Genomic DNA, 24,314 nt, shown 5'->3' with positions numbered 1-24,314 from the left:
GGGACCTCTCTTGTTTGGTATATATTTCTCGGCGGTACAGGCCAACACGGAAGGACTGTGGCTGACCAAGTTCACAGATGACTGCAAACTGGGCGCCATAATCAACTCTCCAGCCAACACAAGCATCCTCCAAAAGGGCCTCATAGAAACAAACAACTGGTGCCAGAGCCATGGCCTCAAGCTAAATGCCAAAAAGTGTATAGTCATCCCCTTTGGCAAAAACAAAGTGCCCACAAATTACCACATAGGTGGTAATCCATTAAGTACAGAAGAAGTCATTAGGGACCTGGGGACCCAAGTTGATAGCAATCTCTCATTTGACAACCACGTGGCCAAAGTGGTTAGAAAAACATTTTATATAGCCCACCTAATCATGAAGGGATTCACATCTAGATCAGGGGAGGTCATCGCCTCTTTACTCATCCCTCATCAGGCCCATAATTGAGTACAATGCCCCTTTTGGGATGTACCTTACCAGACACCTGCAGCAACTGGAAAGACCCCAAAAGTACCTCACCAAGAGGATCAAAGGGCTCAAACAGATGCCATATGCTGCCCGGTTAAAGAAACTCCAGCTCTACTCAGTGGCATACCGCCTGCTCAGAGGCAATCTGTGCCTGACGTATAAAGCCATGTCCAACCCGGAATTAATGGACATGCTGCACCTCAGAAAATCCAAATCCCATCGAGCTACGCTCGAGAGACTTGAACCTCAGCACTGAAATAAATAGGACATGCTGGAGGGACAGATTCATAACCCAAAGGCTCCCTTCACTCTGGAATAAAATCCCAGTCCAGGTTAGGCAGAGTCCCACATTGACTCTCTTCAAGAGGAATCTTGATGAGTGGATGGGAGATCGTAGGTTTACCCCGGCTATCACTTCTGTGTCACTGTTAGACAGAGGCACAGTATACTAACCTCAAAAAAAGGCATAGCAAAATTAATTTAAAATGGGTGGTGAAAGCCAAACACACTCTGGCTAGGCTTATAAATGCCCTAGGGCAGATAGCCTAGTATGAACCTATGAATCTATGAACCTATGAACCTACCTTGAGTATACAGCTTCAACAGACCCTATTCTGTCAGAACTATTACACATATACAAGTCCAATCGCATCATAAACACCTGCTCAAGAGATCTCAGTCTCTTTTGCAAAGTAAATAAAACATGGATGAGGGACTGGTTTGTATCACAGAGGATACCACTTCTATGGAACCGTCTTCCACTCCAAATAAAGCAAAGTACTTCTCTTACTCTATGCAAACATAATCTGGACAAATGGATGGGTAATACAAATTTCTCCTGTTTAGCACTCTTGCCCTACATGGATCAGGTCCCAGTGTATGCTTGTTCAGTCCATCTCTAGGTTATTTATACACAAAATATAAAGTCTAAAACCTGCCATGGGACTGTAAGGCTAGACTCATTAAGATCTTGACAGACCAACAACCTAGTAAGTAATTTATGTAATTCAAAGTTCATGCACCTAGATAACTCTTTGAAAATGGATTGAAATATTATGAAATGTAATGTAACTCTGTGGTTTTATATGCCTATTCATTTAATGTAGTTTTGCAATAGTAGTTGAAGACAAACTCTTATGGCCTAGACTACCTACCTTCCTAAAATAAAATAAATAAATACATCAACAAATATGGAAAAGTGGAGCATTAGTAAGTTTGTGCCGCCTGCAAGGGGATATGGCAGGCCATAATAAAAGTATTACGATATCTTTCTATCCATTTTCCACATATAAAAAGAGACTTTGTTAGGTATCATGTTTCAGTCTATATGCTGCTCCCCAGACAATTATCTGGTCCTCAATAATATATAACAGAATGGAAGGGGGTGGGTCTTCAACAAAGTATAGTGGTCTCTTAAGACTTCAGAGTTCAGTTCCAGGTCCAGGTAACATCTGGTGACTTATGAAATGCAACAGAAATTACAAACTTACACATCAAAATATCTTTTTTTTTCTCAAAAAAATTTTTTATTAATTATATGAATAGCAAGACAATTAAAAGATTATACATAACAAGAAGGCATAAATGAACATATAACAATTCATCTAGTGATAACAACCTTCATGAGATTTTGATAAGTTATTTAGAAATAAAACATACACCATATGTACACTATATACAAGTTAGGCAACCTGAGAGAAAAAAAAAATATATTTAACATTAACTATTTAATATGTTTAGAACCTTTTCTAACACAACCTTTCTAATAGCTTTTTTTTTGGACTTCCACCTAAGTATCTTTGAGCATCAATAAATTTAAAAGCCATTTTCTGGAAAGTAACCCATTTTAATTTAGAACGATCAATCCAATTTTGTATTATATAAAGTTTTAGTAATGAGCAAATAAAAATGATAACATGAATATCAACTTTTGAAAGATGAATCAATGGAATATGTAGAATAGCAAATTCCCACGTCAACGTGGATTTTTGATATCCCATTTTCTGCAGTCTGACTTTCAAAGATGTCCACAATCTGTGAGAAAAATGACAATACCATAGAATATGAAGGAGGTCTGCTTGGGGATGAGAACAGCATGAACACGAAGGGGACTTATTTGGGTTAAATTTGTTTAATTTGATTGGGGTAAAGTAGGCATCATTATTAATCATTAATTGTGTGTATGCTAATTTTTAAAAGGGATAAATTCCTTAGTGTGTCTAATAGCCAGGACTTTCTGAGATTCTGACAATTGGGAATTATAATTCAACCAAACATTAGATAAAAGACAGTTGTGGTCCATCATTAAAGAATTAATTAATTTATATGAGTTTGAGAGCATTTTATCAGATGATGAAAGTATTTTGATAATCGTGTTAAGGTTTTTCAATTGTGAGTCTATGGGGACCAGAGATACAAATTTGTTTTAATTATTGCTCTTAGTTGTGTAAGAATTGGTGAGTAATTCCAGTTTACTTTCAATAACTTACGCCAGTCAGATAAAGGCAAGTCAAGATATTTCAAAACATCTCCTACTTTTAGATTTTTAATTAAAGGATAGTTTGTTAAGTTCAAAAGTTTATTGTCCAATAATATATTTGGGTTTAGATGAATTGGCTGAACATGGTGCGAGATCTTTTCTAGTTTACACATTTTGAGTAAGGTTTGGAAATCTCTAATCTTTTGTTTAAATACTGTAGATATATTTTTAATAAATAAACTATCCAGAGAGATAAAGGGAATAGCTTCAGGATTTAAATTATTAGAAATGACATAATTATACCATAATTTTATCCATAAAGAGTGATTTGGACAAGAAATGTTATTGAATTTAGAGATAGTAAGAAGTTTATTGGATGAGACAATCAAATAATAGAGATAAAGATTAGGTAAACCCAAACCTCCCTTGTCCTTCGAAAATGCCAATCTAGAATAGGAAATTCTAACAGATTTAGGGAACCATATGAATTTTGCCAAAGCTTTATTTACAGACTCAAAAAATTTTTGAAATTATCTGATCAGATGATGAGAATTGGTAAAGAAATTTAGGCAGAATATTCATTTTAATAATGGCCACCCTTGAAAGAAATGAAAGGTTTAGATGCTTCCATCTGTCCATATCAGACAATATAGAGTTCCATAATTTATTAATATTATTTTGAAAGGAAGATTTATTATTGTGTTCTAAATTGATTCCTAAATATTTTATATTATAAGTAAACTGAAAATGATCGTCTGGAAACAAAAAAGATTTGTGTGCTAAATGATTTAAGGGAAAAATATGAGTTTTGTAGAATTTAAAAGATAGTTGGAAACCAAAGAAAAATAATCAATAGAATTCATTATTTTTCTGTAATCAGATAATGGAGTTTGAAAGTAGATTACTAAATCATCCATAAAAGCAGAGAAATGAATATTAGTATTAAGAATTCTAGGGATGTTATGAAAAGTATTTTGAGTAATAAACAATAGCAAATGTTCTAAGTAAATGTTGAAAAGAAAAGGGGACAATGGACAACCCTGTCTTGTTCCTTTAGTGATCTTTATCGGAGCAGAAAATTGACCATTAATGTATAGTCTAGTAAACATATTCTTGTATAAAACTTTTAAAAATTTATAAAGAATAAGGGAATATTAAAACATAACATAGTTTGAAATAGAAAGTTCCAACATACTCTGTCAAAGGCATTTGATGCATCTATAATCAAAGCATATATAGGGTTTGGATTTTTCTTAATGAGATGAAGTATAGTCTCTAAAGATAGAGTATTATCCCAAGCATGTCTCTGAGACATAAAACCTGATTGATCTGATGAGATAATTGAGGGTAAAATCCGTTTCAATCTGTTAGCCAGAATAGATGACAGAATCTTAATATCCACGTTAATTAAAGAAATGGGTCTATAATTTACTGGGTCAGATTTATCTTTATTATTTTTTAGAATTAGAATGGTTTTGGATGTGTTCCAATGAATATCTGAGATATCATTAACTCTTATATGATTGTAAACTTTAAATAGAAAGGGAAGAACTACCAATTTGAAAGTTTTGAAAAATTCTGGAGTAAAGCCATCAGGTCCCGGAGATTTACCCAATTTAAGATTATCTATTGAATCCGAGATTTATTGTACCAATATAGGGGTAGAAAGTAGTTTTTGCTGATTATCACTAAGTTTAGGGAACTGCAAAGAGTCTAAAAAGAGTTTTGAGTGATTATCTTTAACAGAATTAGAAGAACCTGAATATAACTCAGTGTAAAGAGAGGTGAAAAGTTGAATAATCTCTTCATCAGTATTATATAATCTGTTATTATAAGATAAAGATGTAATATTTGGATTTCTGAAGTTAACTTTAATAATTCTCGCTAACAATTTAGATGGAACCTGGGCCCACTCTGAATATGAAGATATGAAGCAAGTAGCTTTTGTTCAGCTAAGGAGAGGTTATTTTGGTGAAGCAGAATTAAATCTTTCTGACAATCAAAAATTTGTTTTTCTAAAGTAGCATCATAGTTCAGACTAAGATGATTTTCCAATGAAGAAATTCTTGATTTTAAGAATTCCTCTTTCTTAAAGTATTGTTTTTTGAAAAAAGCAGCTTTACTAATAAATAAACCTCTTAATCTTGCTTTACATGCAGCCCATCATATGTCATAAGGAATGTCTGATGATTCAAGACTATTCACCATTTCATTTAGGATTTCTGAAGCTTGTTTGCAAATATCTTCATTTGACAATAAGTTATTATTTAAGGTCCACTTATTAAACATAGTTTTATTTTTGATATTGGGTTTTATGTTCAATTTTAGTGAAATTCTTGAGTGATCCGAAAAGAATCTGGGTTCTGTAGTAAAGTCCACAATATATTTTGAAATATAATCTGAAATTAGAAAGAAGTCTAATCTGGACCACGAATGATAGCACTTAGAATAATAAGTATATATATCATTCTTGTTTATATTTTTAACAGTGCGGAGGGATCTATTAAATTATATTCTGTCATCAAATCATTTATAGCCAGAGTAGATTGAAGATTATAGGTGACAGTGGAGCGAACGATCAATTACAGGGTTTATAACTGCATTCCAGTCACCACCCACTATAATATGATGATCCTTATAGGATGCAAGAATATTGTAAATTTTAAAATGAACAAATGTTGTGAATTACATGGGCCATATAGATTTAAAATTAATAAGGGTTTGTCCAAACCAGCAATAGAAGCGGTAAATAAGCACCACCTCCCTCATCATCAAATTTCTCATCAATAATATTCCCAATGAATTTTTGTTTAATGATTATAGCTACACCTCTGGAGTTAGATGAGTCACCTGAAGCTATAATCTTTTTGATCCATTTTTTAACTCTTTATTCCAATCAATACGTGAAATATGGGTCTCTTGAATAAAACAAATGTTAGCCTGTGATTTAAAGATCATATGAAATAATAGTGACTTTTTCGCTTTATCTTGAATGCCTCTAACATTCCAAGAATCTAAAATTATGTCAACAGGCATATTCTACAAGTATAATCATTATTGATGCTATAAAAGTGAACTCAAGGTGCAAATCCAACACAACATTAAAAAGAAGAAGAAAAAATAAAAGAAAAACAGTCTTTAAGTATTCAAGCAAGTCATCAAATAACATTTGTTGAAAAAAAAGAAAAAGGTTTTTAAGAACCATGAAATGTATAATAATAACCTTTATCCTAACCCTAGTGCCTACCCACCAATCCCCCTGTGATAAAGGAAGAGCAGAAGAACATGAAAAAACATTGTAATTATAGATAATAATAACCTCAAGTTAGAATACAAATTACTCAAAGGAAGCCTAACATAACATAAAGTCCAAGTAATACTACTAAAAATATATACAAAATTAACTAATTTCAAGACGTCCAACATGCTTAATCCCTACTTCTAATACTAATCTAAAGCTCCTATCCTTAAATTGAAATGTATAGTGATTAAATGCATTTCCTCAAGTATTTCAAGAGAAAGAGAAACAAGTAAATAATAAATAAATCACACTCTGCTTAACTAGAACACTCTATCATAAGAAGTAATACAATTAAAACTGAAAGATATGTAAGATAACATATATAAGTATAACAAAACCAACTGGTAACATTATAATATAAGTAAATAAGCATAGCATTACTGAACTAAAGATAATAGTCATGCACTATCTACTGAACCTTCTTTAGTACTTTAGTGATAATTTCATTAATCAACATGACCATTAGTATGATAAAAGCACTAATACCTGTAGAATGAGTATTTAGTTATAGTTCAAATAAAGCAAAAACAACTACCAAGCAACCATATCTCAAAATGAAAACAATTCAGTCTGGAGATGCATCTATTAACTAGATAATAATAGTACAGGAACTATTCAAAATGAAATATTATAAGCTGTAAGGTTTTAACACTAGTTAATATACATGAATAAAGTATAATTATATTATTAAATAGTAACTTAAACAGCATCATATATATTGGACTGAATGTACAACAATGTGCATACATATAATTTTAAATCTACTTTTGAATATTTTACTAATGACTCTGTTAGGTTATATAGCCATACTATTCTTCTAAGCTATAGATGTAACATAGCAAAACAGCATGAAAAGACAAGGCTTTTAAAGTAAACATTTTTAAAATCTAATTAAAACAGAAACAAGCAAGCTAAATGCAGTAAATCTAAGGGCTTAAATATATACATGTAGATTCAGCTAATCATATTAAAGATAGTTATTTCAAACCTTTCAAATAAGTAAAGGCTTTCTTAAACATAAACTACTAATCATAAATATCACATCCAGCCTCTGAGAAGAGAGAGAGCAGAGAATAGAAAGAACATGAAACTTTCATATGAACAGGTATACTTTGTAACATTTGTCAAATTAAACACTTCAGTATAATATAAAATATTGTATGAAAACATATTCTGAATAGGAAAATATGTTCATTTCTTTACACATCCTTTAGAATTTTAATATATAAAACTAACCTGTTCATTTGTTTCCAGAAACATTTTCACTCTGCTTTATGAAAGTAGCAGCTTGCTTTGAAGTCATGCAGACACACTAAAAGTCACTGAATATATTATGTGACATGAATCTGTTTAAATTTAAAAAGCAACCTTCATTTATGAAGAGAAAACACTTTAAATAATAGCCAGATCTATTAAAGAGTTAGTGCTATTGAATACTTGTTGAAAACAAGCAGACTTGTGTATTTGAAACTGTCCTTCTTTCCTCACAAATGATGACATCACCATCCATCTCAGAGAGACTGTAGTGTGCGCATGTTCATGCAGAGCATCAGCTAGAACTCTGAGGGGAAGATTTTCTTGCTAGAATGTTGAGATGGAATGTTTTTCCCTCCAAAAATCATTTAGCTTACACAGAAGGCTGTAACTCCAAAGCTTGTAGTAAAATTAACATATTATCTGTTTACACAGTAAGCATATGTGAGAGAAAGAGAAAAAAGTAAATACAGGAATTTAAATGCTTCTATTAATCCACACAAATCTAACAAGCATATATCCTGTCACTGCACACTGTCACACCAAATCCATCATGTGTAAATTACATGACAAGTTCTTAAGGTAATATAATTATGTCACACCAGAATTACAAATCATGTAACACAAATACTGTCATATTAAAGAAAAGAAAAGATCAAACCTTATTGTAGTTCTTTAACAGTAGAATATTAAGATACAGTGTCAGGAAGCTTTTTAAATGTTTAAAGAAAAATGTCTTTTGCATCTTTAGGATCTGAACATACAAATCTTTTGTCATTAGCTGTGAAAGACAAGGTATTAGGATATGCCATTCGAAATCTAATCCCTCTTTTTATCAAGTCAGCACAATAGGGGGCTAGTTTTTGTCTATTTAATTTGATCTGTGCAGGAAGATCTTGGGAAAATGATAGTTTGTGGGACTTCCATATGAATTGTTTCTTTGTTTTAGCAGTTTCTAGGATCTGGAAAGTGTCTTGAAAGTTTAGTAACTTAGTATAAATTAACCTTGGTGTGGAAGAATCTTGCTTTGTACGCAGTGCTCTGTGTGCTCTCTCTACAATTATAGATTTTGAAGAAGCTTCACAAGTTAACAGTGTTTCAAAGATATTTTTGGTCACAGATAACAAGTTTTTATTGTCATAAGATTCAGGTAAACCATGAATAATGATGTTATTTCTTCGACTCCTGGCTTCCAGATCCAATATTTTAGCTTGTAAATCTGAAACAGTTTTATCTCTAGATTTAAAGTCACTTTCCAATAAGTCTGTTTTAACCTCCAAAGCTAAGATTTTATTTTCAATAGTAACAATACTATCGTTTATTTGCTTTAAAGATTTACTAAAGTCTGTAAACTGTTCTGAAAAGTTTTGTATAGCACTTTGGATTGGTTTTAATGCTATTTTTAGTTCTTCTAAAAGGAAATTTGAGCGATTTAAATCTTTATTACTTACATTAAAAGTTTCTGTAGGTTGTCTAGATGATTTCAGTCTTTTTGAACCTGAATCTTTTTCAGGAGAGAGCATTGAAGTATATTTGGCCTTTGTAGGCTGAGTCTCCATGGAGTCAGATTTTGTAGCCATGCCCAGAAATGGAATGCAGTTAACAGGATACCAAGAACCAGGAACAGACTGGAGCAGTAGGAGTCCCAGCAGCAGAGAGACCAAGAATGTTCTGAGGTCAAATAAATCCCAGGATAATAATTCCAGAAGAAAAAATAATCCAAATGCGTAGAAAAAGATTTATAAAATCTTTTAGTATAAAAATTTGAGGAAAAAGGTTGATGTAAAGTTGTAAAAAAAAACAAAAGTTAAATAGCTGTGAGGAGCTCAGATAGTAAGGACTAGACTAGTCGGCAGCCATCTTTGAATGACATCAAAATATCTTGAATGTGAACACAGTTATCTTCCCCACTGCTTATAAACCTGTTGTTGATCCTATCTCCTTTCAACTTCTTTTGATGCACAGGTACAGATCACAGGTCTATGTTCACTTACTGAATTAAAAAAACCTGAACCACAAAACAACAAAAGTAAAAGAGCAAAATGGAAAAGCAGCGAACACCGACACCAGCAAAAAAAAAAAAAACATTGAATGGCTATAGTCGGACATCAACCAGAAAATAATGCGATACATAAGGTAAGTAAAGGGAAACCTTTTAAATTTTCCCTTTTCCCCACTGTAGTGCGATCTCGGAGTTGGTATATATAGTTGGGGGGCAGCAGCCTCCCACATGGGGGGGTGGGGTTGCAGCCCCCCACCTTAGGTTGTTGTATGTGGGATGTTGGCCGACTATGGACATTCAATGTATTTGTTTTCGCTGTTATCGGTGTTTGCTGCTTTCCCATTTCACTCTTTTTCTTTCATTGCTTTGTGGTTCAGGTTTTTTAATTCAGTAAGTGAACATAGATCCCAGATTATAAGTATTTTTTGTTTTATATTATCAATAACAACAAAATTGGAGTGAGTGAGTTGGCGTAGAGGGGCAGAGCCCTCGGCCCAGGTGACCCTGGTTTGAGTTGCAGCTTGGAAGTTTGAGCTGCAAGTAGGGAAGATGGATAATGTGTCCTCGGGACATAGTATGATGGAGCTTTGCTGGTGAAGACCAGGAAGCCAATGACAAGGTCTTCTAAGGGTAGAGTGGCTTGCTGACGTCAACGTGCAGAAGTGTGGAGTGGTTTGGCATGGTCTGCCCATTGCATGGCCCCAAGGGGTGAGGAGAAAAACAGGGTAGGTCATAATAATAGATTACCCCGAGCAGATGGTTAGCATCAGACACTAATGTGATGTAAGTGCATGGAGCAGCTGGTAGGCCCAGCATTGGATGCAGGGCACTGAGTAGTGATCACAGGTTAGAAGCAGCAAAAAAGCAGCAGAAAAAGAGGATAAAAAATAACAAAACAGGGCAGAGTAAACTTGCATAGTATGTCTTTAAATGCACTACAAGCAGTGAAATAAGATTTCCTTTCAGCATATGTTTCACTTTTTTCTCACTCTAACCATAGATGCACATTTCTTAATTTGGTCTAGTTTTTTTCTGCCATGTAGATATCATTTTTGTCATGTATCTCTGCTCCTTTTTTCTTCTAAAATATAAATGTGTGTTAATAGCTGCTCTATGATATGCCTGGGGGAGTTTATTTTTGTTACAGTATCATAGCAGTTTTTTGTTAGTTTTACATGATTTGGTTACTTTTTCATGAAATGGCCAGAGCAGTCCAGTCAAATGAAAAAAAATCAAAACTATTCTTACATAGGGGAGAAAATCACTTTACCCCTGTACCCCCTTATTATAGCTGACACTGAGGTCACAAACCTTTGAGGCGTGTTATAAAACATGGCAAAACACAAACGGCAAAACACAACACAGGCACAAAGCGTACTCAGCATATTAAGCATACTTCCTCACAATCGCATGAGTCCCAAAGTCACAGATGCTGAGCTTGTAAGGCACGCATTGACCCACCTAAACATAGGTGACTCCATTGTAAGACATACAGATGTGCCAGTTACTAGGCTGAGCAAGGAAAGAGTGATGGTTAGTTGCTTGGTTGGTGCCAGGATCCATCAGATCACACATGCACTTAAGTCCTTGAACAACAAATACCAGTATGAAATCTGTCATAGTTCATTCCAGTGTCAGTGACTTGAAGTGTACCTCACTGGATTATATGAAGAGAGACATTATGGAGTTCTCAGACTATGTGTCCAAGGCATGTATGAGCCTAGCATTTAGCTACCTTCTCCAAAGACAATGCTACAATATGAGCAAAAAATAATTGACTTCAATAATTGGCTTACTTTTTGGGGTCATTCAAAGGGGGTCTAATATTTGTCAGCCTGGGAAGATATGATTGACAGACCACTCTGCCTCACCAGAGATGGTCTGCATCTGTCCCCTCTGGGATTTCAATAATTGGCAAAGACATTGTCCACACCCATAGTGCCTTCTTAGGCAATGCCAGCCTGATAAACCTCCCAAAATAAAGAAACAAGCAAAGGAAAATATGAAGGTGTTACTGATCAACGCTAGGAACCTAAACAAGAAATTTCACTCCTATAATAAGCCCTTCTCCCCCTGGAAGACATTGACGTCTGTATAGTGACTGAGACATGGTTTAAAATAACAGAGAGCACTCCAGCTGTGCAGGGCTGCATCACCTCCCACACATTTATACCAGCTATGGGCAGGAGGGGGAAAAGGTGAGATATATCAATCTGCATCCAGAAAAGACTCACATCAAGACTGGCAAAGTAGCATGATGCACTAGACCTTTTTCATGTCCAAATAGCCATCAGAAAGGCTCCACGTCATATGTTAGCTAGCTGTAAAACTCCCTAGAATCACTCAGTAATAAATCCAGTACCATTTTCCAACAGTGCACAAGCACATAGATTCCTGAACTTTGTCAATACAAATGCCTTGGAGTAATTAGTCAGAGTACCCCCTGGGCAAATAATATCTTGGACCTTGTCCTTCGTAATATGAGAACATCTTGTATATCTTCATTTCTTGTTAGGTCTGACCAGAAAGCAGTCTCCTTTAAAATAAAATTGCAGCCAGAGATCCCTTCCACCCAGGGTACCTTTACAACTTTATTTAAAACAAACTGTCTACTCCTAAGTGATACAGTGGCAGGTTTGAAATCCCCACTATATCCACTTAAATCCACTGAATATGCAGAAATGTACACCAGCACACTATACCAGCATGTAAGCAGTGCATAGATGCAGCTGTACTCTGTAGGAACAAGTGCAGGGCAAACGCCAGAAACAAACCCATAGCACAATTTTACATTTGTAGCTGTTATTATATTGTTCTAGAACATCATGTTACAGGTAGTAATAGATCCATTTTCAACATATGCATGGTGATATATGGTTTCAAATCCCAGCTTTTCCAATTCTGACAAAAATGTATCCAATATAACCTTCTCCATTATTTTGCATGAAAGTAAATGTATAGGTCAGCATGACTCTGGTTTGTTCTACTCCCCTTACCCTTAAAGACAGGTTTAACAAGTACATGTCTCTAATCTTCAGGGATCTTTAGATATATATATATATATATATATATATATATATATATATATATATACAGCCTAGTAAATAACAGATATAATGGTACTGTAAGTTCTTGCTGAAGTATTCTCAGGTCATTATTATTGATTCAGTCCCCTCCCTGTGTTTTGTTTGGATCCAGTTTGCGTAGTTCTTTTTAAATATAAATCTAATTTGATTTCATCATCTGAGGTTACCTGTCACTATTATTTTACATTTGTTAACCGGGGGTGTCTGACTGAGCCGAAAAGGCCCTTTTTCAGCAGAGGCCCGGGGAGAAAAGCTCCACAAAGAAAAATTACAGACACATTTAGTTATTTAGACATGATAAGTATGCACACAAATTACAAGAGACATGTTTTTACAGTGGTATGCGGCACATAAACAGTTACAGTGGAGAGAACAAACAAAAAAATATTAATTTTAAAAATAAAGGTAATTAATAGATTTGTGGTGTACAGCTGAACTTTGGAACAGAAGTAGAATACATACATAGTGCACAGGTACAGTACATATACTGTAGATTAGCCAGTGTTTGTGAGTAAGATTGAAAACTATTAACTAGGACAATTTATTATCCCTTTTCTGGAGCCAAACTGCTTTGCATAAGATTTTATAAACAACTATAACTGTTGTGTCTGAGAATAAATTTTAGAATCTGCACATAGTTTATCAATGTGCATGTCTTCATTCCCACCACATCTTATGTCTCTATAAAATAGTTTCCTGTTATGTTCAAGATCTTTATATACATTTTCTTCAAATCTTTCATGATCTTGTCTCACAGTATGTTTAATTTGTATGTCCAGCTTGTTCATTTCAGTTTTCAAAGTAGTAGTTCGACCTCTTTTCCATTTCTTATATTTGTTTGTCTCTCAACTTAATCAAGTATCTTGATCTTACGGAAATAAATCCTCCTGAAGTTGTGTGCCTACATTCTGATCTTAAACACTTTTTTTTATTTTTTAATAAACAATAACTACATCAATCTTGTGGGAATGTAGCAAATCTGCAATAAAACAAAAATGTTATTATGAATGCTCCTAGCATTAACAGCTATCAGAGATGCATCAAATGTTCCTATCTGTGAACTGTTAAATGTTTGTCCTGGCAAATATCCTGCCTAGTATTTGTCAAATATTGCAAAACATATGCTGCAAACATTCTCATCCCTGATCTTGGTAAGTGCACACCATCCTGTCTAAACACATGTATCTAAAATTAGGCTTGGATACTCTACACATTTCAGTTTTGTTCATGTAAGTATTTACGAAAAAATATTTTCATTCACAGTGACCTGCTCGCTTTTCTGTATGTGATTTGTGCAAATATGCCCTAATGCCTATACAAGCTATGCTATATATAAGAGCTGTAACTTCCCTACTAACAATCAGAGAGTCCTTGTGGATGGCATTGGTATTAGTCTACCATAGGATACGCACACACACAAACACACACACTCTCTCTCTCTCTCTCTCTCTCTCTCTCTAACAATGTGCCTGCACTATAAGCAATTTGGAGAGATGCTTATTCATCTGTGACATATATCTGATGTGTAGGAGGAAATAGAAGCAGCTGACAAAACCCATGCAGCCATGCTGACAAAGACAAGACATGCAGACATGCAGACATGCAGACATATAAACATGCAGCCATTCAGACATACTGACAAAGAGAAGACATGCAGATATACAGATGTAAACATGCAGGCATGCAGACAAAGAGAAGACATGCAGATATACAGATGTAAACATGCAGACATGCAGACAAAGAGAAGACATGCAGACATACAGACGTAAACATGCAGGCATGCAGACAAAGAGAAGACATGCAGATATACAGACGTAAACATGCAGACATGCAGACAAAGAGAAGACATGCAGATATACAGACGTAAACATGCAGACATGCAGACAAAGAGAAGACATGCAGATATACAGACGTAAACATGCAGGCATGCAGACAAAGAGAAGACATGCAGATATACAGACGTAAACATGCAGGCATGCAGACAAAGAGAAGACATGCAGATATACAGACGTAAACATGCAGACATGCAGACAAAGAGAAGACATGCAGATATACAGACGTAAACATGCAGGCATGCAGACAAAGAGAAGACATGCAGATATACAGACGTAAACATGCAGGCATGCAGACAAAGAGAAGACATGCAGACATACAGATGTAAACATGCAGACATGCAGACAAAGAGAAGACATGCAGATATACAGACGTAAACATGCAGACATGCAGACAAAGAGAAGACATGCAGACATACAGATGTAAACATGCAGACATGCAGACAAAGAGAAGACATGCAGATATACAGACGTAAACATGCAGGCATGCAGACAAAGAGAAGACATGCAGATATACAGACGTAAACATGCAGACATGCAGACAAAGAGAAGACATGCAGATATACAGACGTAAACATGCAGGCATGCAGACAAAGAGAAGACATGCAGATATACAGACGTAAACATGCAGGCATGCAGACATACTGACAAAGAGAAGACATGCAGATATACAGACGTAAACATGCAGGCATGCAGACAAAGAGAAGACATGCAGATATACAGACGTAAACATGCAGGCATGCAGACAAAGAGAAGACATGCAGATATACAGACGTAAACATGCAGACATGCAGACAAAGAGAAGACATGCAGATATACAGACGTAAACATGCAGACATGCAGACAAAGAGAAGACATGCAGACATACAGATGTAAACATGCAGACATACAGACAAAGAGAAGGCATGCCGCACATACTGCCGAGAAGGAAATGAAACTAACATCAAAACAGGAAAACCAAGAGCTGTGAGCCAACAATGTTACCTGCTGTGCACTGTGCAATCTACAACCTACTCAACAAATGTAAAAATATAAATACATACCCATTCAGAGTGGTTGCATTTTTTTGCAAAATGCTTCAGTACAGCAGACAAGTTATTAGAATGTGCTGGCATGTACTTATGCCTTTTGTAGTGACGACATCTCACTATCCTGTCCATTAAGTCAGTTTTCAATGATATAATGTGAGTGGGGAAGTCTTAACACCCAAACATCTGTGTGTGGATCATATTTGAGGTGGTTACTGTAGCTGCCCACCCAAGCGTATACAACTATGCTCAGGAAAGCCATGTTCAAACATTCTAGCCACTGATAGACATGCAGATAATTGTTATGTATGTATTCATAGTATAATACTCAAAGACTTGTAACAATGACAAACAGTCCCTTTATGTGTACCTGTTCATCATGAATGCCAGCTATATTTGACATGGCATTGTATTACTGCCCCTCTATGACGCAGTTTTAAATTAATTTTTAATCCATATCTATCTCAGTTGAATAACCTTCCCAGACCATTTCCAACCATGACCCAGACTACAAGAAGGGAAGTGCAACATACAGAAACACTTTGGAGTGGTAACCAGTTATTTTACACTCTCAATTTGCAGGTCCAGTACATACATCAGTACCTTCAGATCCACTATCCCTTTACTTGATTCACTTTGGAATCTCGAAATACTGAAATGCCAAATTTCAGTATCTCGAGACCAAAGTGTCAAATCTGGAGATGCGCGAAACTGCAGAATATCGAACCTGGAAATGTCAAACCCGTGGTACTGACAGCGCATTAGGTAAGTGATTTTTTTAAGGGTTTTGGGGAGGGTTTGTGTGTTTGTGAGTGTGTCAGGGAGTGTTAGGTGTGGGTTAGGGTACGTAAGTGTGAGTGTGTCAATGTTGAGAGCGGTGGTGTTTGTATCTGTGTGATGTGTGTTTGGGTGAGGGGGGTGTGAAATGTATGTTGGTGGATTTTGTGTGTGTTGGTTTAGTGCAATCTCGGAGTTAATATATATAAGTAGGGGGGTGTGGGGTGCGCAGCCCCCACATGGGGGGTGCAGGGGGGATTGCCCCCCTGCTTATAGTAAGTGTGTGTTTGTGTTGTGCGGGGGTAGGTGTAGTTGTGTTTGTGTGTTTGTTTTAATGGTCAAGGTTTTGTGTTTCGTGATTGTAGTTTTCAATGTATTTCGAGATTATAAACTGAATCCCCCTTTGTCTTCCCCAATCATGTCTTCCCTGAAGACCCAGTGTGTGATTGTTTAAGTCCTGTCCCCATGTTCTATATCCTCACGTTACAGTGTTCATTTTGTGCTCCCTGGTTCCAACACTTCTTGACTAACCATTTGGTATTCATGCTGTGATGTGATTGCCCTCAAAGAGAACTCTGTTTGAGTTTTCTATGAAACTCCACCTCAGAGAACTGGCCCCAATATAGCATTTTCTTATTGCCGGCCTTGAACAAAGCTTGTGTTATGGCAAAAACATCAGATTCATAATTCATTTTTTTTACTATGACAATCTTCTTAGCCTGACTTTTTACTCAGTGAGAATTATTAGTCTTTTCCAAACAGAAATAATCAACTGTTGCATTGGTCTTTCAAGGCAAAAGATCCCTGGCGTCCTCTAAAATAACCTTTAATGTGGAAATAACTACATGCCCTTCCATCCCAGCAGACAGACACGGCTGTTAGGTCTACTGTGAACCAAAAACGAATCTCTGATATAAAGAAATTAGCCTTCAGCTAGCAATAACAACAATGTATAACCATATCCCACATGAGATTTCAAACAAAAATAAATATTAGTTCATAGACCACAGACAGTTCCTAGAAACAATTCATATGCTCTCCTTGAGAGAATGCATAACATTTTTGGCTAACGCTACTTGTACTGTATATTAGTCATTTTATGTTTTGTGTATGTGTTATTTACTTCGTGTTATATGGGGTATTTATTTTGTCCATCCCGTTCCTGTTATTTCTGCAGTCCTAGTTTATGACTGTAATTACAACTCTCTGTATTGCCTTTAGTATAGCATGAATGAACTTTATTGCTGATTATGACCATATAAACTTACTGATATATAAGGTAGAAAAATAAATGCTGTATCAATCATTTATTTGTACTCCTAGTAATTTGAACAATGAAATTGACTGATGAAAGGTATTATAACACAATCTGCTTTCATTTTTTATAACGCATGTTGAAAATGTGAACATAAGCAGTTGTGAAAAGGAAGCACAATGTTTCTGTAATATATTCTCTTTTTTCACAATTGATACAGAATGAACATTTTAGGTTACTCATATGATATTTATGTTTACTAGACATCACAGAAAAAATCAATTATACTTTATATTAATACATATTTATATTTATATTTTTATATGTATAATATACATATTATATCGTAAATCTAGTCTTCAGAGTATATCCCTGCCTTTCATTATCTGTAGATGCAATCTCCAGTTTGGCTAGAACTTTAATACTTGGAAATTTACAGCATTAGAAGCCAAAGTTTCTGTTATTGTAGTACCCATCTGAAGTTATTTCTTTTAAGAAATACATAAGTAAACCCTACCCTAAGGCAGCCAGTAGGTTCCATCTCATTTTGTTTTGCACATCACTATTCGTGATTACGTTCACTGATTGTCCATGACATGTGGTATTCTTCCTACCATGGGAGAGCGCCTCATTTTCCTGTATGTATATTGTATGAGATGGTGTGCAATTGGAATACTTTCCAACCAGATAACAATGTCTAGGATCCAAAGTCTAGGTTTGGCTTCCTTTTTTGAGCAGAAGGTAAAAATGATCTTTGTAACTCATGAAAAGCTAGTAATATAGCATTACAGGGTATACACTAAACATGTAATGATTACCTTATAGACCTGACAAAGCAAAAAAAAAAACATAACAGCGTCTATGTCTTTATGTTTACTCTTTCTTTGTACAGATTGGAGAAGTTAACTGAATTTATAATAAAGCCACACACTTGTCAGTAACCAATTTGTTTACTTAAATATTTAGCACTTTTTGTTCCACACAATAAAACAGAACTTCCTCAGAACCAAAAGCACATCCTTTCCTGCTTTCTTGAAGGCTACAAGGTTCAGTAACAATACTTACATGTAATCAACTTCTGCTATATTGCAGTCAGTCTTAAAAATAAAACAGTGCTTATCCCATACTTAATTTTACCAACTAAATACCTAAACTATATTTATAATAATTATTTATGAAAAACATATGACAGTATAAAAAACATAGGTTCATAGGTTGGTACTAGGCTATCGGCTCTAAGGCCTATGCAAGCCTAGCCATAACAATTCCCTGGATATTTCTAATCCACAATATTTACTTCTCTGGGCCCCTGTCTAGCAAGGCGACTGACATGATCCCCGGGGTGAATTTCCTATCTCCCATCCAATCATCAAGGTTCATTTTGAAGAGGGCCAATGAGGCACTCTGCTTGACATGTATGGGCAGTCTATTCCAGAGTATGGGGAGTCTCTGGGTCAGGAACCTATCCCTCCAGCATGTTTTGTTCATTGTGATGATAAGGTTTAGATCCCTGGAGCGTGTGGCTCTGAGGGATTGGGATTTCTTTAAGTGGAGCATGTCCAACAGCTCAGGGTTTGACATGGCCTTGTATGTTAAGCAGAGATCGTCTCTGAGTAGACGATATGCCACAGAGTATAGCTGGAGTATTTTTAGATGGTCAGCATATGGCATCTGCTTTAGGCCTGTGATTCTTTTACTGAGGTATTTCTGTGGCCTTTCCAGCTGTTGCAGATGTCCTGTGAGGTACATACCAAATGGGGCATTATACTCTATAATGGGTCTAATGAGGGATGAGTACAGTGGGACAATGACCTCCTTTTTTCTGGATGAAAAGCCCTTAGTGAAGAGATGTGCCACATGGAAGGATTTCCTGACTGTTGTGGCGATGTGGTTATCGAAAGTGAGACCACTGTCCACTTGTGTCCCTAAGTCTCTCATCACACTTTTGATGTTTAGTGTCCTGCCACCTATGTGGTAGTTCATGGGTATATGTTTTTTTCCAAAGGGGATAACTATACATTTCTTGGCATTAAGCTTGAGCCCATGGCTCTGGCACCAGGCATCTGTTTCTGTAAGGCCCTTTTGTAGAATATCCACATCATTTGGGGATTCAGTAATGGCTCCCAGTTTGCAGTCATCTGCAAACTTTGTTAGCCAGAGTCCCTTAGTGTTGGCCTGTACTTCAGAGAAGTAGATGCCAAACAAGAGTGGTCCCAGGACTGAACCCTGAGGTACTCCACTTGTCACTTGTCTGGAGCTGGATTTGGAGTCGGCTACTTTTACAGTCTGGGTTCTGTCAGTAAGCCAGTTGGCAACCCATCGAGTGACGTAGGGATTTATGCCCAGCTTAGTAAGTTTATCTATGATTCCAGAGTGGGGGATGGTGTTGAAGGCCTTGGCGAGGTCCAGATAGGCTGTGTGGACGCCTTACCCTCATCCACAGCTCTGGAGACTGATTCGAAGAAGTCAATCAGATTCAGGAGACAAGATCGGCCCTTCACAAACTCAAACTGGGGGGGGGGGTCCAGTGTCTGGAGGTTGCCAATGTCTTTGTTTATAAGTTCCATGATAATGCATTCCATGCCCTTGCAGATCAGGCTTGTCAGACTGATGGGACGGTAGTTCCCGGGATCCAAGGCAGATCCTCCCTTGTGGAGTGGGATAACTGTAGCTGTGCACCACTCAGTGGGCATGAAGCCTGAGGTGAGGCTATGATTAAACATGACACTTAGGTGGGGTGCCGGTTCATTTTGTAGTTCATGTAGTACACAGCCTGGGATATCATCTGGTCCCATGGATGCTGTATTCTTAGCTTTGGAGAGTGCTGTTTCTACCTGTGTGGCTGTGATTATCAGAATTTGGCAATCTTTTGGTATTGAGATGGGCCCTTTAGGGGGTGAGAGGGGAGTGAAGTTGGCACTAAATTGATCTGCCAGGATATTGGCAATATCCTTGGGATCAGTATATTTAATGCCATTCTGTTGTAGCTCAGAGCAGATCTGAGCATTGCCATTTAGATTCTTGACATAACTATAGAATGCCTTGTGGTTGTCTTTGGAATCTTTGGCAATTTTATTTTCGTAACTAGCTTTTGAGGATTTTATGAGGGATCTCAGTTTTTTACTGAGGCTGGTGAGGGAGTTTTTTGCATCCTGGGATTTTCCTCTTTTCTGCAACAGTTTCTTCCTTCTGTTGTATAGCTTGTTTATAGCAGGGGACCACCAGATTGGCTTCCTTTTTTTTGGAGAGCAGCATCTTGGTTCTATTTGGGATGGCACGATTCATGCACGAGTGAATGTGCTTGTACAGTGCCTTAGTGTAGGATTCTGCAGTCGAACTTCCAGATCCCATCTGCATGGGTGTTGTGAAGTTTGTCACTTCTGACTTCAGTAGCATGAAGTTGGCTTTGGAGAAGTTTTTTAAGGAAGATTCCTTACTGGGGGGTGGGGGTGGGATGTGAATGTCAAGAGTGATTTGCTTATGGTCAGATCTGACCAATGAGGGGGTGACCACTGGTGTGGAGCATCTATCTCCCATGTTGGTAATGACCAGGTCTAGGATATTGGAGCCCCTGGAGGGACAATGGATTAGTTGATCCAGGGCGTTGGAATTTATGAATTCCAAGAACCGTTGGGAAAAGGAGTTGGTACCCGAGTAGCTTTCCCAATTAATGGTAGGGTAGTTGAAATCACCCAGTATTAGGGTGTTTGGTTGTATCTTAATATTTTCCAGTATGTTTAGGAAGGTGTAGTGAGAATCTTGGGGTATGGTGGGGGATCTTTAGCAAGCTACAATTTGGATTGCAGTCTTACCTAGTGTTAGTTGCACCTGGAGAATTTCAGATGCATTGTGTTGGGCAACTAGCCTGGAGGTGTGAATATCCTTGGTGAATATGGACACTCCTCCACCTTTAGTGTTTCGGTCTTGGTTTTGTGGCCGAAAAGTGTGGTAAGAATTGTAGCCTGGTATTGCAGGGGTGCTCTCTGGAGCCTTGAACCATGTCTCAGTCACTGCACAGATATTGATGTTCTCCATTTTTAGGAGTGCCTCAAGAGAGTGCATTTTGAGGTTTAGACTTCTAGCATTGAGAAGCATTACCTTCAGATTTTGCATGTTTATATCTGTTATGGTGGTGTTTTTTATCCTTTGAGCCTTGCCTAAAAAAGGCACTATAGGGGCGGCAAGAGCTTTAGCCAGTAACCTGAATCCCAGGGGTGACAGAAGCAGACCATCTCTGGCAAAGCATTGTGGTTTGTCGATCATGTCTTCCCAGGCAGACAAATACTGGATCCCCTTTGAATGACACCAGAAGCTTAGCCAATTGTTGAAGTCAATCATTTTGTCCTTATACTGTGGTATCATTCTGGGCAAAGGCAGGATGCTACTGAGGGCTAGGGTCATACCTGCTTGGGTCACATGATCCAAGAGCTCTTCCATGTCTCTTTTCATGTAGTCCAGGGAGGTACGTCTCAAGTCATTTACTCCAGCATGGACAATGACAGAGTCATATTTGTACTTGTTGTGGAGTGACTTGAGTGCATGCGTTATGTGGCGGATCCTTGCACCCAACAGGCAGCTGACTGTAATTTTCTCCTTGTTCAGCCTGGTGAGTGGGACATCAGTGTGCCTGACTATAGAGTCACCTATAACTAAAGGGTTGGGTAGATTGTCTTGCCTTAGGGGCTGTTGTTGTGTGGCACACTGGTGTTGTGAGCTATGTGTCACTTTGGTTGTAACTGGTGTTTGTTTGCGTTTCGGCTTCGGAGGTCCTTGTTGCTTGGGCAGGTTAATGTTAAGGGCCTCCACATATGTGGGTTTAGTGTTGCTATGTGTGGGAGTTGATGGTGTGGGTTTTGAAGGGCTATGAGTTGCAAGAGGTGTAATGCAGGTGTTAGCCTTCTCCTCTTGACTGTCTAGCACAGCCTTGACCAGAGAGAGCTTTGCTTCCAGTTTGGCTAATGTAAGTGCATCTCTCGCAGGTTGTAGTGTTGGGTGGTAGGAGGAGAGGATTGTCTGTGTACATGAGGCAGTTGCCGCATTGCCCCAGTATGCCCAGATTCACCAGGTGGAAAGGAGAAACCACCGGAAGCTGACCCTTGGACATGCCTGTTTAGGTGCTTTTTTGTAAGGTTTAAGAGCTGTTTTCCCTTACCTTTGCAAGGTACTTTGCAATTGTAGGCTGTTTAGTGCCTATGATTTATTTCTCCTTATTGACAAGGAGAGCTGAGTGTTTGTATCAGTTTCAGGCTTCCTAGTGCTTTCCAGCAGGTTCTAGAGCAAGTGCTCGTCACAGGGGTTCAGATATTAGTGCTACTACTGAGAAACCAGCTAGATTTAAGGGAAAATTTGAAGAGCAGATTTTCTGGCACCTGGAATAGTTTAACTGTAGCCTCGCGGTGCTGCACGATGTGAAAAATGTGCAAACACATGCGTTTTTAAGCCAGAAAGTTGAAAGGGATAGAAATCAGCCCAAAAAGGCTAATAAAATTACAATTTCAGAGCTGGAAACCACTCCTCTAGTGTTAGATAGGCAGTACAATGCTCACCATTCCCACTGGTAGGCAGTAGGACCTCCCGCTGCCACAGCAAGATCTGGATAGCTCTGAGCACAGAAAAATAAAGTCCTGAGACAAGCAAGGCCTGGGATATGGACTGGCTAGAAAAGGTGGGAAACGAGCAAACAAGATAGTATTTATATATATATATGAAACAGGCTAAACAATGCAATAATACAGTAAATAAACACAGAAAAGGCTAACACACTTGTGTAGTCCTAAACAGTAAATGCAATTGAAACTCTACAAAATTAGCAATTTAAAACTTTTTTAAATGAAGCAAGGCAAGTGCACAACTGAAAAACAATTTAAGAGGCAGTAAGACAGCAGAATAAGTAGCTAGTCTACAAATACAGAGAAGTCTATATATACAGAAAAGCAGCCAAAAAACACAAACCCTTCAGATGCAGTGCAACCTAGAGCACTTGAGTTGTAGCAATATTAAGGCAAATACAGTTATAATAAATGCTCTGTCTTAGATCCCCTGCTGGTACTACTGGTTTCAATGGGGGGGTCATATATTCTTTTGTGAAGTTTTGGTATGCCAAAAATCGAAGGAAGTGAGGGCTTTTTCATCCTTAAAAAAATATATAATTTTAGTGGGAAACATATTCCAGCTCAATTTCATCCAACCATATGTCTAGGCAATGGTAAGTTATATTTACCTAATTTCTAGACACAGTACAAATACATTCCATCATTTAAATACTTAAACATGTTTCAGAATACATGAAACTGTCTGTCATCACAGCCCTACCCCATTATCAGGTTTCACATCACAGCCCTACCCCATTATCAGGTTTCACATCACAGCCCTACCCCATTATCAGGTTTCACATCACAGCCCTACCCCATTATCAGGTTTCACAATCCTTACCGTTTTGTAATTTTTTAACTCATTCAAGAAGGACGTCTCCTCAGTGGTCAAATTATAAAACATTTTATTAAAGTGACTATCATCTAATCATTGCCTTATGTCCTGTTCACAAAGCTTTTCAGATAAAGTGATGGATGGACTTAAAATGGGGATTATAAAGACGTTTCCTATGGAGATCCGTTATGTCCTTGTCACTGTGCTTTTTTCCATCAAATAATAACTTAACGTAATGATTCTGCCGATCGATCATCACGTTCTCTTCCCACAATGCTTCTTTTCCATCAGTCTGGATGACCGTCTCAACAGTCATTATTCATCTAAAAAACATCATTGTATGCATCCACCTGTTCATCCAAGCCACCATATACTTCCCTGTCATGATAAGCCCAAGCGTCATTCTTG

The sequence above is a fragment of the Protopterus annectens genome, chromosome 12.part0 (genome assembly GCF_019279795.1).
Source record: "Protopterus annectens isolate FY-2018-M chromosome 12.part0, PAN1.0, whole genome shotgun sequence".
In the NCBI taxonomy this organism is placed as follows: domain Eukaryota; kingdom Metazoa; phylum Chordata; order Ceratodontiformes; family Protopteridae; genus Protopterus; species Protopterus annectens.
The sequence above is the reverse complement of the archived record's forward strand: the minus strand, read 5'-3'. Positions refer to the sequence as shown.